Source organism: Schistocerca americana, chromosome 3 (genome assembly GCF_021461395.2).
Source record: "Schistocerca americana isolate TAMUIC-IGC-003095 chromosome 3, iqSchAmer2.1, whole genome shotgun sequence".
Classification (NCBI taxonomy): domain Eukaryota; kingdom Metazoa; phylum Arthropoda; class Insecta; order Orthoptera; family Acrididae; genus Schistocerca; species Schistocerca americana.
In genome coordinates, this window is record NC_060121.1 from 661771816 (window position 1) to 661787495 (window position 15680).

The window sequence follows — 15680 nt, forward strand, 5'->3', positions numbered from 1 at the left end:
AATCTATGAAAAAACTAATTTTGTAAGTCAGTGGAAACAAAATATACGGCAATTTATGTCACATATTTTGATATTTGCAAACGCTCTCTTCGCAACTATCTGTGTAAGTAAATCAGTTTGTACGTGAACCTCAGAGCGCGAGGCCTGCACGCACTTGCCCGGTTTTTTTCTAAGCGCTTGGCTATCTGGAGCCGCTTCATTTCTGGACAAGCTCTGCATGTATCATAAATCTGAACGAAATCGGTGATACTGAGTGGACGCGGTCGTCTTGTAAGTCCAGCGCGATGGGCAACAAGCGCCATTAGCTGTCAAATACATCCCGCGCACAGTCGCGTCTGTTTTTAAAAATTCTGACGCGCGGCCATATTAGGCAGTAATCTTATGCAATATAGGCCAAACATAGGTACAAGTATTTGAAAGGGCCACCACCGTACCAGTTATTATGAAACAGAGTATTCAAATGGCTCTGAGAACTATGGGACCATCGAGTGAGGTGGCGCAGTGGTTAGCACACTGGACTCGCATTCGGGAGGACGACGGTTCAATCCCGCGTCCGGCCATCCTGATTTAGGTTTTCCGTGATTTCCCTAAATCGCTCCAGGCAAATGCCGGGATGGTTCCTTTCAAAGGGCACGGCCGACTTCCTTCCCCATCCGCCCCTAATCCGATGAGACCGAAGACCTCGCTGTATGGTCTCCTCCCCCAAAAACCAACCAACCAACTTAACATCTGAGGTCATCAGTCCCCCAGAACTTTGAACTACTTAAACCTAACCAACCTAAGGACAACACACACATCCATGCCCGAGGCAGGATTCGAACCTGCGTCCGTAGCAGGCGTGCGGTTCCAGGCTGAAGAGCCTAGAACGGTTCGGCCACAGCGGCCGGCAAACAGAGTATTACAGGTCTTCGCAGGTTATATCAATGTCACCTGAATAGTTGGTTTTTCCACACCTCAGTAATAAAACAGCAAACTCCGTAAACAGAAATAATTGCAGAACTTTGAAATAACAACAGAAAATCCGTGTATACGTAAACAATATTTGACGCCATTGTTTCAGTTTGCTAAAATATTGGTGAAGTGAGAAACCTTCCATTAACATGCGCATCCATGCGTGTCATCAATCATATGCATGACACAAGGCCTTTATTGCAAGTGAGCACCTAGAGACAAAAACAATCGACGATGTAGCGACAGATACACGCTGTAATAAATTTCCATTTCAGTTACGAAATTTTTGTGTCTTCCATCCATTAAGTGATGGAATATTGTAATTTGTACAATCTTCTTATTAACTGTAACATCCCGGCAGATTGAAAATGTGTGCGGGATCAGGACTCGAAAATGGGACTTTCACTTTCATGGGCAAGTGGTCCGTCGATTGAGCAATCCAAGCACGACTCACGACACGCCCTCACAGCTATGCCTCCGCAATACCTCATCTCCTACCGTCAGAATTCCACAGTTACCCTGCAGACACTGGGTGACTAGTACCCCAGGAAGAAACAGATACTGCGGAGACATGGCTTAGCCGCAGCCTAGGGGTTTTTACCAAAATGAATTTTCACTCTGCAGCGAAGTGTGCGCTCATTTAATTGAGATTTATAGTTTCCTTAGCAGCCCAATTAAACAGTCACCAACGATATCGGCACACACATTGAAGTAGAACCGCAACTGACGAGCGGGAATAAATGTGGCATTTGGATTTATGTCATTGAGAACGTGAGAATTATGGATATTGAAGAACCTCTCACATCCGAACGTTGCTTCATCTACACTGACGAGCCAAATAAACTGGTACACCTGTCTAACATCGTGCAGGGCTCCCTTGAGCACACAGAAGTGCCGCAGCACGACATGGCATGGACTCGACTACTGTCTGAAGTGGTGCTGGAGGGAACTGACACCATGAATCCTGCAGGGCTGTCCATAAATCCATAAGAGAACGAAGGGGTGGAGATCTCTTCTGAACAGTACTTTGTAAGGCATCACAGATATGCTCAATAATATTCATGTCTGAGGAGTATGATGGCCAGAGCAAGTTTTTAAACTCAGAGGAGTGTTCCTTGAGCCACTCTGTAGCAACTGTGGACGTGTGGGGTATCGGTTTGTCCTGCTGGAATTGCCCAAGTCCGTCGGAATGCACAATGGACATGAATGGATGCAGGTGATCAGACAGGATGCTTACGTACGTGTCATCTGCCACAGTCGTATCTAGACGTATCAGGTGTCCCATATCACTCCAACTGCAGATGTCCTACACTATTACAGAGCCTCCACCAGACTGAATAGTCTCCTGCTGACATGCAGGGTCCATGGATTCATGAGGTTTTCTCCATACCCGTACAAGTCCATCTGCTGGATACAATTTGAAACGAGATTAGTCCGACCAGGCAACATGTTTCCAGTCATGAACAGTCCAATGTCGGTGATGACGGGCCCAGACGAGGTGTCAAAATGGTCGTACGAGAAAATCTCCACTTCATCGCTACCTAGGAGATGCTATGTCCATCGCTCGTGCGCCGACAATAACATCACGTTCAAACTGCAATCTTTATAACCTGCTATTGTAGCAGCGTTAACCTATCTAACAACTGCGCCAGACACTTGTCCTATATGGACGTTGCCGACCGCTGCCGACCGTTGCCTTTTTAAATATCTCTGTATTTGAATACGCATGTGTATACCAGTTTCTTTGGCGCTTCAGTGTATGAACAACACAAAGGACGGAAATGTAGATGCATTTGACTCTGTTCCAGGGACCACTGCGAAAACTGTGCTCTGAGTAGATAGTCATCTGGTTCCAGGCTGTGCACACGCTGTAAGTAAAATGGATTAAGAACTGGTCATCAAGGAAGTTTGTTACACTCGTCTGATTCGTTCCACAGCAGTAAAACTGCTCACAGGTAATTATGACATTAGTGAAAAACGTCTGCTTTGGTGTCCCGTACAGCCTCCCAGAGTTTCACTCTATGTTGTTTTATTCAGACTGTCGACACGGGTCAGAAAAGTCAGCTTGAAATCTTTAATGTTTTGTTTTGCTGTGTTGCATGCCGATACATCCCAATTTCCTTATATAACGTTGACTTGTGTTGAGAGTATATATGCCAATGTGGAATAAGAAAAAAGTAAGACGATTCGTCTGGTCGTGGTTGTCCGTTGTCAACCTGTGCGTCCAACTATCATATTGTGAAATTACTTCTGACACGTATCTGGCTGATACACCTTTCCACTAAATATTGGTAAAAACAATCACAATTAGTAAAATTACAGCTGTAGTTAGCCTATATATATACCTTTCTTGTCTTCGTTATTTTGTTTTATACATATCTTTTTTCTGGTACCTTTGTGACGCACCTGCGATTGGTTTTGGCATGGTTAATTTAAAGGGCTGGCTGCATGCACCTCATAGTGGCACTACTAGCGCCACTCGTGTGAGACTAGCTCGAAACTGGATTAGACATAATCTTTCAGATGTAGAAACATGCCTACCAACTTTCGTTCATGTAGCACAACTCTTTCTTGGTTCAAATCTGGGGGTTGTTTGGGGAAAGAGACCAGACAGCGAGGTCATGGGTCTCATTGGATTAGGGAAGGACAGGGAAGGAAGTCGGCCGTGCCCTTTCAAAGGAACCATCCCAGCATTTGCCTGGAGCGATTTAGCGAAATCACGGAAAAGCAAAATCAGGATGACCGGACGCGGGATTGAACCGCCGTCCTTCTTGGTGTTGTGATTTCTTTTCCGTCAGTTTAATTTTGGATGAACATCTCAGTAAGGCATCAAATACTGCCACCACAGGCAGGAAGACTTCTGCATGACTCTGTGCCCTTAAAACGTTCGGAACATATTTCTGCGCGATGTGAAACGTGAACTTGTGCATTCAGTTGTTCTACCGAATCTCCATTACTACGATGCAATCCAAGAAGGCAGGAGTAATGAGAACATTAGCCCACCTGGCTAGCCGCGCGGTATAACGAGATGCTTCCCGAGCGGGAAGGCGTGCCGGTCCCCGTCACGAACCCGCCCGGCGGATTAGTGTCGAAGTGCGGTGTGCCGGCCAGCCTGTGAATGGTTTTAAGGCTATCTACTGTACCTCGGCGAATGCCGGCTGGTTCCCCTTATTCCGCCTCAGTTCCACTATGTCGGCAACTGCTGCACAAACACTGTTTCCTCATACGCATACACCGTAATTACTCTAACACGCAAACATTTGGGGTTACACTCGTCTGCTATGAGGCGGGTGAGGGGGTGGAGGGGGGGGGAGCGTCCGTAGGGTACTGGGGGCCTTGCCGCACAATAACCTGGGTTTGGTGTGGGGCGGCGGTGGGGTGGGGGGTGAGGGGGTGGAGGGGGGGGGGCGTCCGTAGGGTACTGGGGGCCTTGCCGCACAATAACCTGGGTTTGGTGTGGGGCGGCGGTGGGGTGGGTGGACTGCTGTGGCCTGTTGTGGGGTTGTGAACCACTGAGGGCTACAGTGGGACGACTCCTCTCCGTCGTTTCTAGGTCTCTGGTTTAATACGCAATAAAATGAGAACAATAGACAGTTACAACTAACTATGAATGCTAGTGCATTACATCACATACATCCGTCTATATAACCGTGTCAGTGCTTCATATGCCCAGTCCGGTTGGTTGCGACAGGGCAAGTGTCTACTTCATTGGCTCCTCGCTGCGCAAGTACCGCAAAGGTTAAGTACCTGTAATCTCCTCATAATCAGAACACAAGGTCTCACTATCCTAACTATGCCCATTCATGAAACAAAAAAAAAAAATTGCAAACTCTTTCACTGCTGCTACCGTTTGCCTTTGGAGCAAGTTGCCCATCAATCCGCTCGCAGTTAAATGGTCTTTGCCTTCAAGAAGAATCTGAAGCATTTCTTCCGGTCAGCTTCCTTAAAAATTAATGTATCTGATCAGTTTTGCCACTGTCGAACAGTAAAGCAACTGCTTCTGTCTTCTCTCATTTACGCTTCTTGCTCTTTTCATTTCTCAGTCACGTAAATTTCTCTTTGCCTCTCTTAATAATGTTGTATTTTATAGCATTCTTCTCCCTATTTTCCACCCTTCGCTCACTTCCGTTGGTGCTAGCGCTCATAGTTTACAGCTACATCCTTGTAGTCTGTCTTCATTGTTCCTCTTTTTATACTATAGTACAATAGTTACTAAATGTGTTATAACGTTACAATTATACTAGATGTAACTTATGCGTATAGTAATGAATATAAATTCAAAATATGTTCAGTGCCTGCTTAGGTGCAAAACAGGGCTTGATGATCCTAATCTGGTCAGGTTAATTAAAAATTGGGTTGACCCAGAAGCCATTTTTATATCCTTTTAAAATTTAGTGTGAAAAATAAAATATTTTGGCTATGCGTTTTATGTCAGTAGATAGGGAATTACACACTCTACGAAATAGTGTGTTTAGTTTTTTATGCTGATATATTTTCTGTTCTTTTTAGGTCATTAAAATGGAGTGTCGCGTCGAAACGAACCAGCGTTATCGACACTTTTGCTTTTTGCGTCTGACTGACGTCCAAAAGCTACAGAAGAAGATGCGTAACGATGAAGCGATGCTTCTTAGGACAGCTCAGAACTGGTTTAAGCGATTCAAAGACAGAAATTTCGACCTCAGAGACATGCACGATCAATCTCTAATTGCTTGATCGGAACCAAACCCTGAATGCGGAACTTCACTTCCAACACACGCAACAACGCAGCAGTGCTATCCAGCAAAATCCACCTGATCGACAACATGACGTTCTTCTGCAACACGACAACGAGCACACGTCGCCAAGGAAGCCTCATTATAGTTGGTCAATGGCATTAAGGTGAGGAAGAAAGTCGCCTTGAGTGGCTTAAGGAACAACCAAAGCAGACATGATTTCGGAAAACACTGTTTAAGATGCAAAACTTACAAATAAGTGAAGAATGTTTCAGTGTATGAAATAATGATGCTACAACAGAATATCAATGTCTCTTGGGTCCACTCATAAGCATACTTGTATTTAACGTGAAAAGAAATACCTGGGGAAGACGGATTGCAGTGGGAGGGCTGTGTGGCATGTTCGGTACTGTGTGATACATCTGCAGAGATCCGGACAATTATGGACCCCAAAAATGAATAATACAGCACACTAAGCAAGAGCTTTGTGGAGGTAATAGGGGCCATCTACTGATTTCACTGAGGCACTGGTTTCGTCTCGCTCGCTAGATGACAGGTAAGGCATTTTGTATGGGTTCCATTCCACTGCAGTAACTGAAATATTTAAGGAAATGACAATAGCATTTACAATAGTAATGATCCATATGTTGTGATCTTCAGTGTGAAGATTGGTTTGGTGCAGCTGTCCACGCTACATCCTGTCCGTATCCTTACACATCTGCATAACTACTGGAACCTACATCCATTAGAGCTTGCTTACAGTATTCGAACCTTCCATATCCCTCTACAATCTCTCTACAGTTTTAAACTCCTCCCCCCCCCTCCCCCCCACGTCCACTGTTCCACAGTTCCCTGAGTGACCAAACTAAAGACTCCTTGATGAACCAGTATGTATCTTATCAATTGGTCATAGCTTTAGTCAGATTCTAGGTGCTGTATGTGGCTGACACTGTCGCTGAGCCAGATGCTGTCGCCTGTCTTGTTTCAGAGGAAACCACTCAGCCTGCAAGATCTGGGCAATCGAAGAGGCTGGGATTATTGGTAGTTGGGAGCTCCAACGTTAGGCGCGTTATGGGGCCCGTTAGGGACTTGGCTGACAAGGAAGGTAAGAAAACCAATGTGCACTCCGTGTGCATACCGGGTGGAGTCATTCCAGATGTCGAAAGGGTCCTCCCGGATGCCACGAAGAGCACAGGGTGCAGCCAACTGCAGATGGTTGCTCACGTCGGTACCAATGATGTGTGTCACTTTGGATCAGAAGAGATTTTCTCTGGTTTCGAGCCGCTAACGGAGGTGGTAAAGGCTGCCAGTCTTGCTTGCAAGATGAAAGCAGAGCTGACCATTTGCAGCATAGTCGACAGGACCGATTGCGGATCTCTGGTACAGAGCCGAGTGGAGGGTCTGGTTCAGAGGCTCAGACGCTTCTGCGACCGTGTAAGCTGTAGATTCCTCGACTTGCGCCAAAGGGTGGCTGGGTATTGGGTTCCACTGAATAGGTCAGGTGTCCACTACACGCAGGAGGCCGCTACACGGGTAGCAGGGGTTGTGTGGCGTGGACTGGGCGGTTATTTAGGTTAGAGGGTCTCGGGAAAACACAAGAAGGGCTTCAGTCACATAGGGTACAGGCAGAACACAGGAAGAACGTAGATACAGGAAACATTGGTATAACAGTTGTTAATTGTCGTAGCTGTGTTGGGAAAGTACCAGAGCTCCAAGCGCTAATAGAAAGCACTGATGCTCAAATCGTTATAGGCGCTGAAAGCTGGCTAAAGCTGGATATAAGCTCAGCCGAAATTTTTGCGAAGAACCTAACAGTGTTTTGAAAAGATAGGCTAAACACGGTTGGCGGTGGCGTGTTTGTTGCTGTCACAAGTAGCTTAACTTGTCGCGAAATTGAAGTAGATACTTCCTGTGAGTTAGTACGGGCAGATGTCATTGTTGGCAACCGGAATAAAATAATAATTCGATCCTTCTACCTACCTCCCAGTTCAGGTGATACAGTTGCTGAAAGGTTCAAAGAAAACTTGAGTTTGATTTCAAACACGTACCCGACTCATACGATAATACATGGTGGTGACTTTAATTTACCCTCGATATGTTGGCGAAAATACATGTTTAATTCCGGAGGTACGCTAAAATATCTTCAGAAATTGTGCTATACGCATTCTCTGAAAATTATTTCGAGCAGTTAGTTTATGATCCCACGCGAATAGTAAACGGTTGTGAAAACACACTTGACCTGTTAGCAACAAATAATCCTGAGTTAATAACGAGCATCTAAACCGATATAGGGATAAGTGAACACAGGGTTGTCGTAGTGAGATTGAATGTTGTATTCCCCAAATCCTCGAAAAATAAACGAAAAATATACCTATTCAAAAAAGCAGATAAAAATTCACTTGACGCCTTCCTGAGAGACAATCTCCACTCATTCCAAAATAATAATATAAGTGTAGACCAGATATGGCTTAAATTCAAAGAAATAGTATCGGCAGCAATTGAGAAACTTATACCAAATAAATTAACGAACGATGGAGCTGATCCTCCTTGGTACACAAAACGGGTTAGAACACTGTTGCAGAAACAACGAAACAAACATGCCAAATTTAAACAGACCCAAAATCCCCAAGATTGGCGATCCTTTACAGAAGCTCGAAATTTAACGCGGAGTTCAATGCGAGATGCTTACAACAGTTTCCACAACGAAACTTTGTCTCGAAACCTGGCAGAAAATCCAAAGAGATTCTGGTCGTATGTGAAGTATGTTAGCGGCAAGAAACAATCAATGCCTCCTCTGCACGATGGTAATGGAGATACTATCGAAGACAGTGCTGCCAAAGCAGAATTACTAAACACAGCCTTCCGAAATGCCTTTACAAAAAAGACGAACTAAATATTTCAGAATTCGAATCTAGAACAGCTGCCAACATGAGTAACGTAGAGGTAAATATCCTCGGAGTAGTGTAGCAATTCAAATCACTTAGTAAAAGCAAGGCTTCTGGTCCAGACTATATACCAATTAGGGTCCTTTCCGAGTATGCTGATGCATTAGCTCCTTACTTAACAATCATATACAGCCGTTCGCTCAACGAAAGATCCGTACCCAAAGACTGGAAAGTTGCACAGGTCACACCAATATTCAAGAGAGGTAGTAGGAGTACTCCACTAAATTGCGGGACCATATCGTTAACGTCGATATGCAGCAGGATTTAAGAACATATATTGTGTTGGAACATTATGAATTGCCTCGAAGGAAACGGTCTATTGACACACAGTCAACATGGATTTAGAAAACATCGTTCTTGTCAAACACAACTAGCTCTTTATTCACATGAAGTGCTGAGTGCTATTGACAAGGGATTTCAGATCGATTCGGTATTCCTGGATTTCCGGAAGGCTTTTGACACTGTACCACACAAGCGACTCGTAGTGAAATGCGTGCTTACGGAATATCGTCTCAGTTATGTGACTGGATTTTCGATTTCCTGTCAGAGAGGTCACAGTTCGTAGTAACTGACGGAAAGTCATCGAGTAAAACAGAAGTGTTTTCAGGTGTTCCCCAAGGTAGTATTATAGGCCCTTTGTTGTTCCTTCTCTATAGAAACGATTTGGGAGACAATCTGAGCAGCCGTCTTCGGTTGTTTGCAGAGGACGCTGTCGTTTATCGACTGATAAAGTCAACAGAAGATCAAAACAAACTGTAAAAGGATTTAGAAAAAGATCTGAATGGTACGAAATGTGGCAGTTTACCATAAATAACGAAAAGTGTGAGGTCATCCACATGAGTGTTAAAAGGAACTCGTTAAACTTCGGTTACACGATAAATCAGTCTAATCTAAAAGCCGTAAATTCAACTAAATACCTAGGTATTACAATTACGAACAACCTAAATTGAAAAGAACACATAGAAAATGTTGTGGGGAAGGCTAACCAAAGGCTGCGTTTTGTTGGCAGAACACTTCGAAAATGTAACAGACCTACTAAGGAGACTGCCTACACTACGCTTGTCCGTCCGCGCTTTTAGAATATTGCTGCGCGATGTGGGATCTTTACCAGATAGGACTGACGGAGTACATCGAAAAAGTTCAAAGAAAGGCAGCACGCATTGTATTATCGCGAAATATGGGAGAGAGTGTCACAGAAATGATGCAGGATCTGAGCTGGAAATCATTAAAAGAAAGGCGTTTTTCGTTGCGACGGAATTTTCTCACAAAATTCCAGTCGCCAACTTTCTCCTCCGAATGCGAAAACATTTTGTTGACACCGACCTATATAGGGACAAACGATGACCACGATAAAATAAGGGAAATCAGAGGTCGTACGGAAATATATAGGTATTCATTCTTTCCGCGCGCTATACGATATTGGAATAATAGAGAATTGTGAAGGTGGTTCGATGAACCCTCTGCCAGGCACTTGAATGTGATTTGCAGAGTATCCATGTAGATGTAGATGTGGATGTAGATAAATTTCTCTTCACCCTGGACCGATTCAGTACCTTCCCATTAGTTACTAGAGTAGTTGCATAGTGGGGCCTCGAGCGCAATTTTGATATCAAATTGATAGTAAAAGAAATTAAATTGAGGAATTAATTACTCCCCAGCCACCCCCCTCCCCCCAGATGACGTCATGTGTTTTTCTCAGTCTGCACATGGGTTACAGTGCCCTCCCTCTCCCCACCATGTACCCTATTGACAGAAATTTCTATTTGGGTGGGAATTTCGAATTTTAGTTGGAATTTCTTTATCCCATGATTATGCTGACATCCTACCTCCAACCCCCCCCCCCCCCCACCTTCCCCCGGGAATCCGCGAGAAATTAAAAATGGCGGTGCTCTTTCTATGACTCGAGCCTTGGCCATTCTGGGTGGAAAGCCCAAGTGCCCATTACCAACACATGTAAACCACACAGATGCAGGAGAGGGAGGTTAGGTTAGTTTAATTTATTTATTTTGGTTGGGAAACTCAAGTAAATATTGTCCTAATGACATAATTAATCACATAGTTCGGTCCTAATTATGCAACTATATCCATAGCACTACACAAGCACGGCCTAAAATCGCAATATAGCTCAAAAATTGATGATGTCATACAACTGGTGTTATCCCACTGGGAAAAAATTTCACAATACCACTTGAAACTAGTGGCAGCCGGTGGGAAAAAGGCTGGGATGTAAGGTGTTATCTTCTTTTATATTCAACTAACGAAATAGTGGTGTTGCACAGAGAGGAGTTTAATAAGGGTATTAATCGTAAACATACAGCTGGCGACTGTATCTATCGCTGTTTGACATCAGCGTTCGCTACAGGCGCCTCCTCCACAATCATCCTGCAATCCAGCTAATCGAAGGCAGCTCAGCTGCCACAAATGATGGAAAAAATGCATCACAGTTCTAATTTCACTTCGAAATTGCCATAAAAAAACAGCACTCGTAACGAGTGGGTAATAATGCAATACATGTACTGGGGAAAAGTGTTGTCCCAAATGATCACACAGGGGGTGGTAGTTGAACGAGTGTTCTCTTTAATGTTCAATCACAAACTGCCAAAATTCGAGGCCGTCTTACCTCCCCTCATTCCTCCCCTCCCTCCATCCGTCCACCCACAGAGAAGAGGTGGGACAGAGGCTTTTCCAAACAGTCAACTTCTATCATGGTTCTTCTGTGCAACAGCCATCCCCTCGCAATCGCTGGCCACAGCCGGCCTCCCACCATACCCCCGTGATCACTAACCTGAGGCGACGGCCCTTCACCAACACAAAGGGAAATTCAGCGGGGGACCACCCCGCCCGCACAGCTGTCGGGAGACCACACTCACTGTACCTTCCCCCACACAGCCGTTCTGTGACGGAGAACAATTGTATTTAATGTCAATGCATATACAGGGCGTTTCAAAAAGAAAGAGCAGATTTCAAACATTTATTTCTCAAAAACTACAAATGATAGAAACACAATTCCAACGGTCCTTCACTCAATATGAGTACCAAATGTTACACAACAAATATCAAAACTGTACCTCAATATGAGCACCATTTGTTACACGACAAATATCAAACCGGTATCTCATTTCTTGCCACACACGACGCAACTGGTCTTTAGTTACCGAATTCACGGCCGCAACAATTCGATGTCGTACCTCTTGAAGAGTAGCGGGCATAGGTGGGACATAAACACAGTCCTTTATGTACCCCCACAAATAAAAATCGCAGGGAGTAAGGTCTGGTGACCTGGGAGGCCACAGACGATGACATTGATCTTGTGCTCCTGCTCTTCCAATCCACCGTCCTGGAATGGTGTTATTTAGGTACCGTCGTACAGGTTCCTGAAGTTGAGGAAATAGCCAGCTTTCTAACATGTCCAGGTAAATGGTTCCTGTGATAGTTTTCTCCATGAAAAAGAAAGGTCCATAAACTTTGTTTACCGAAATTGCACAAAAGACGTTAACCTTTGGTGAGTCTCTTTCATGTTGAATAACGTCCCTCGGAGTTTCACTCGCCCAAATTCGTACGTTATGCCGATTAACTTTACCAGAAATGTGAAACGTTGATTCATCTGAAAAAATTAATCGTTCGGCAAAATTGTCCTCTTCCATGTCCTGTAGAATTGCAGTTGAAAATTCGAACCTTTTGTTGTGGTCGTCAGGACGCAATGCTTGCAATAACTGCAGTTTGTACGGCTTCATGTGCAGACGCTTACTCAGAACGCGCCATACCGTTGTTTTAGACATGTTTAGTTCGTGACTTGCCCGTGTCGTGGATTTTCTAGGGCTCCTTTCGTAAGCTGCACGGACACGCTCGACATTTTCATCCGATGTGCGTGGACGACCCGTGCTTTTTCGCTTGCAGATGCAACCATCTTCTACGAATCTGTGATGCCACTCATAAATTTGCTTATGACGAGGCGGCTGTTTGTTGAATTGACGGCGGAATGCACGTTGCACACCAACAATGGACTCTAACTTTGCAAATTGCAGCACACAAAATGATCGTTCCTGTGGTGTCGTCGCCATTTTCCTACAAACAAACGCCAGCGCCACTGCGGATTTGCATGGAACTTCTGCGCGGACCATTGAAAAACTTTGAACCTTTCTCTGACAAGAAACGTTTGAATTGTGTTTCTATCATTTGTAGTTTTTGAGAAATAAATGTTTGAAATCTGCTCTTTCTTTTTGAAACGCCCTGTATTATAATCGAACCTTTATTAAATAAGAGAACACAATGGTGATGAAAATGAATGTCCTCCTTCCTCAAAAATAGGCACAGTCCATTTTCTTTTAGCTTTGTGAGCAAAATTGGTATAGTTTTTATTTTCGACTGGAGGATACAATTCGACCTACACATGTCCATCCTGCGTAAAATTGGAGGGAAAAGTACTTCCACTAATTGGCTGCAAGGACTACCGATCACCGCAGAAAGTACTCGTTACTTCTAAATCGTCATCAGAGTAAAGAAAAAGCGAGAATTTAAACTCTGAAGAAAAAAACATCTATGTTAAGCAATTTCTTTCAGCTTGAAGGCCAACTTACACAAGCTGAGAGCATCTCTCGAACTCATATAAAAAAAAGCACTCCGTCTTCAGGCCACGAGTGGCCTACCGGGACCAGCCGACCGCCGTGTCATCCTCAGTGGAGGATGCGTATAGGAGGGGCGTGGGGTCAGCACACTGCTCTCCCAGTCGTTATGATGGTATTCTTCACCGAAGCCACTACTATTCGGTCAAGTAGCTCCTCAATTGGCATCACGAGGCTAAGTGAACCCCGAAAAATGGCAACAGCACATGGCGGCCTGGATGGTCACCCATCCGAGTGCCGACCATGCCCGATAGCACTTAACTTCGGTGGTCTCACGGGAACCGGTGTATCTACTGCGGCAAGGCTGTTGCCCTCTGAAACTCAAATAAGTGTCTGTAAATAAACTGTCATGCACGTGTGCATTACAGACATTTCAGACACATACAGTAAAATTAGAGAATACAATCTTTCACATCATTGGATCACATGTCACAAAAAACAATCATTTGTATGTGTGACAACAACATGCTGTAATACGAGAGGATGTTGCGATTTTGTACAATGTGCCAGGTTGCGTATTACTAAGGCAAAGCTACGTCGCAACGGTTTTTACAGAACAAATCGTGTGAGCTTGTCTTGTATCAGAACCTCCTATAAGATTTTATTGCATCTCTCTCTCTCTTCTGCTACGTCGAAACCATCTACTATCTGCGTGCTTACATTTGACATTTTTGCTCCATAGCACCCCTCTGTAAAGGTTCTAATCATACAGCAGATTCACGTGTTCTAGTTTTGCAAGTAATTTGATCATCACAGCCTGTTTCACGTAATCAATCACATATCGTGAAAAAACCGCCATCAGTTTTAGATTCCAAAAAAAAAAAAAAAAAATGGTTCAAATGGCTCTGAGCACTATGGGACTTAACATCTGAGGTCATCAGTCCCCTAGAACTTAGCGGTCGCACGGTTCCAGACCGAAGCACCTAGAACCGCTCGGCCACCCCGGCCGGCTCTAGATTTCACAATGAGCTATAATTCAAGTGGTGTCTATTTCATAATTAGAGGTTAGGAACTATGAAATAACACAGGACCTGTGGTAACACCTCTTTTTTTAACACACAGTAATGGCCATAACAATAAAAAAACAGTCAGGAGTCTATGAGAATATATACAGCCGATTCCTACTAGCTTTATGACCAAAATCGGTGTAGTTTTGAGAGAACTATCTGCATCCAAACTTTAACCAGTTATACCACACCTTATAATAGAACCTCCTATAAGATTTTAACGTGTCTCTCTCTCTTCTGAAACACCGCAAAAAAATACCGTCTGGATGTTGACATTGACCATACTACATGTACATGTATAGCCCCATTGAAGCAGGTAGTCAGTGTTGGAAGTCGCTAGCACAGTTCAGCATAAAGTATTGTCGACTGTACTTGGATAAGAAGTTAAGCAGTTAAATAAATGACTTTTCAGCGGTAACACATTCAAGCAGTGTACGACTATAGTTTTGTATTCCGCCATACACTTTCTTCTTGTAATATGACTTCGAAGTCAGTGTCAGATGCTAAAATGATGTTAACACGTTTCAATCCTTTCGCTCTCACAGAAGGCTGAACATCGAGTGGTGTAAACTATGCAACTCCCACAACACATAGGCCAATAGAAATAAAACAGAGAGGCGATTTCTCTCATTGACAAAAATGTGGAAGACATCGCAACATATGGAAACTGGAAGACTTTGAGGCACTGTAGAGCGTTTGCAGCAGCTATGCGAAGGTGATGACCTATACAGTTAATATCATCTTCAGAGCAACGGGGTAGCGGATGTCTCGATGTTCCGTTTCGATGAGGATAGTTTATTCATTTTGCAGTCATGTACATGATTACTGTTCTGGTGTTGGCCATGCTGGAAGATGTCATTCACAACATGTGCGAGGAAGTAGAAATGAAAAGAGGTACTGTTATCGTATTGGCTGAAAAAAAAAAAACAACAAACATGCGGAGGCCTTCACAGCATATGGAAACAGGACGAGTCTGCAACATTGAGGAGTGCTTCCGAACATCTGTCTGAAGGTGATGACTTCTAGATTTAATCCAATGCTCCACAGTGACAAGTAGCAGATGTCCAGTGTTCCGCCGATGCTCCTACCATCTCAACGGAGTGGTGTCAGTCAATCATTATGCGCTAATCAAAAGCGTACGAGTGCATGGATGGGATGAGAAAGACATTGTTGATATGGGACGATGTACTGTGATACACACTGCAGTTGACAGCGCAATCTATTTTATCAATTTTACCAGTTGTTCCACAATTTCGACGCCAACCAGTGGCGCTGAAGAATGCTTCCCATTTTCTGTATCATCGCTAAATCACCACTCCACTACCTCCAAGTACCGTATACTAGATTGCGAATGAAGATAGATTACTGTGCAGTACATCGATTCGACCATATATATCAAAGTGTACCAGTTGTTCTATAGATACAACGCCAGCCAATGATGCG

At 44.0% G+C, this 15680-nt stretch overlaps 1 pseudogene; it reads right to left on the bottom strand.

Moving 5' to 3' along the window:
- Positions 1-13424: 13424 nt before the first annotated feature.
- Positions 13425-13542, bottom strand: LOC124608709 (annotated as a pseudogene).
- Between the last annotated feature and the right edge of the window lie 2138 nt (positions 13543-15680).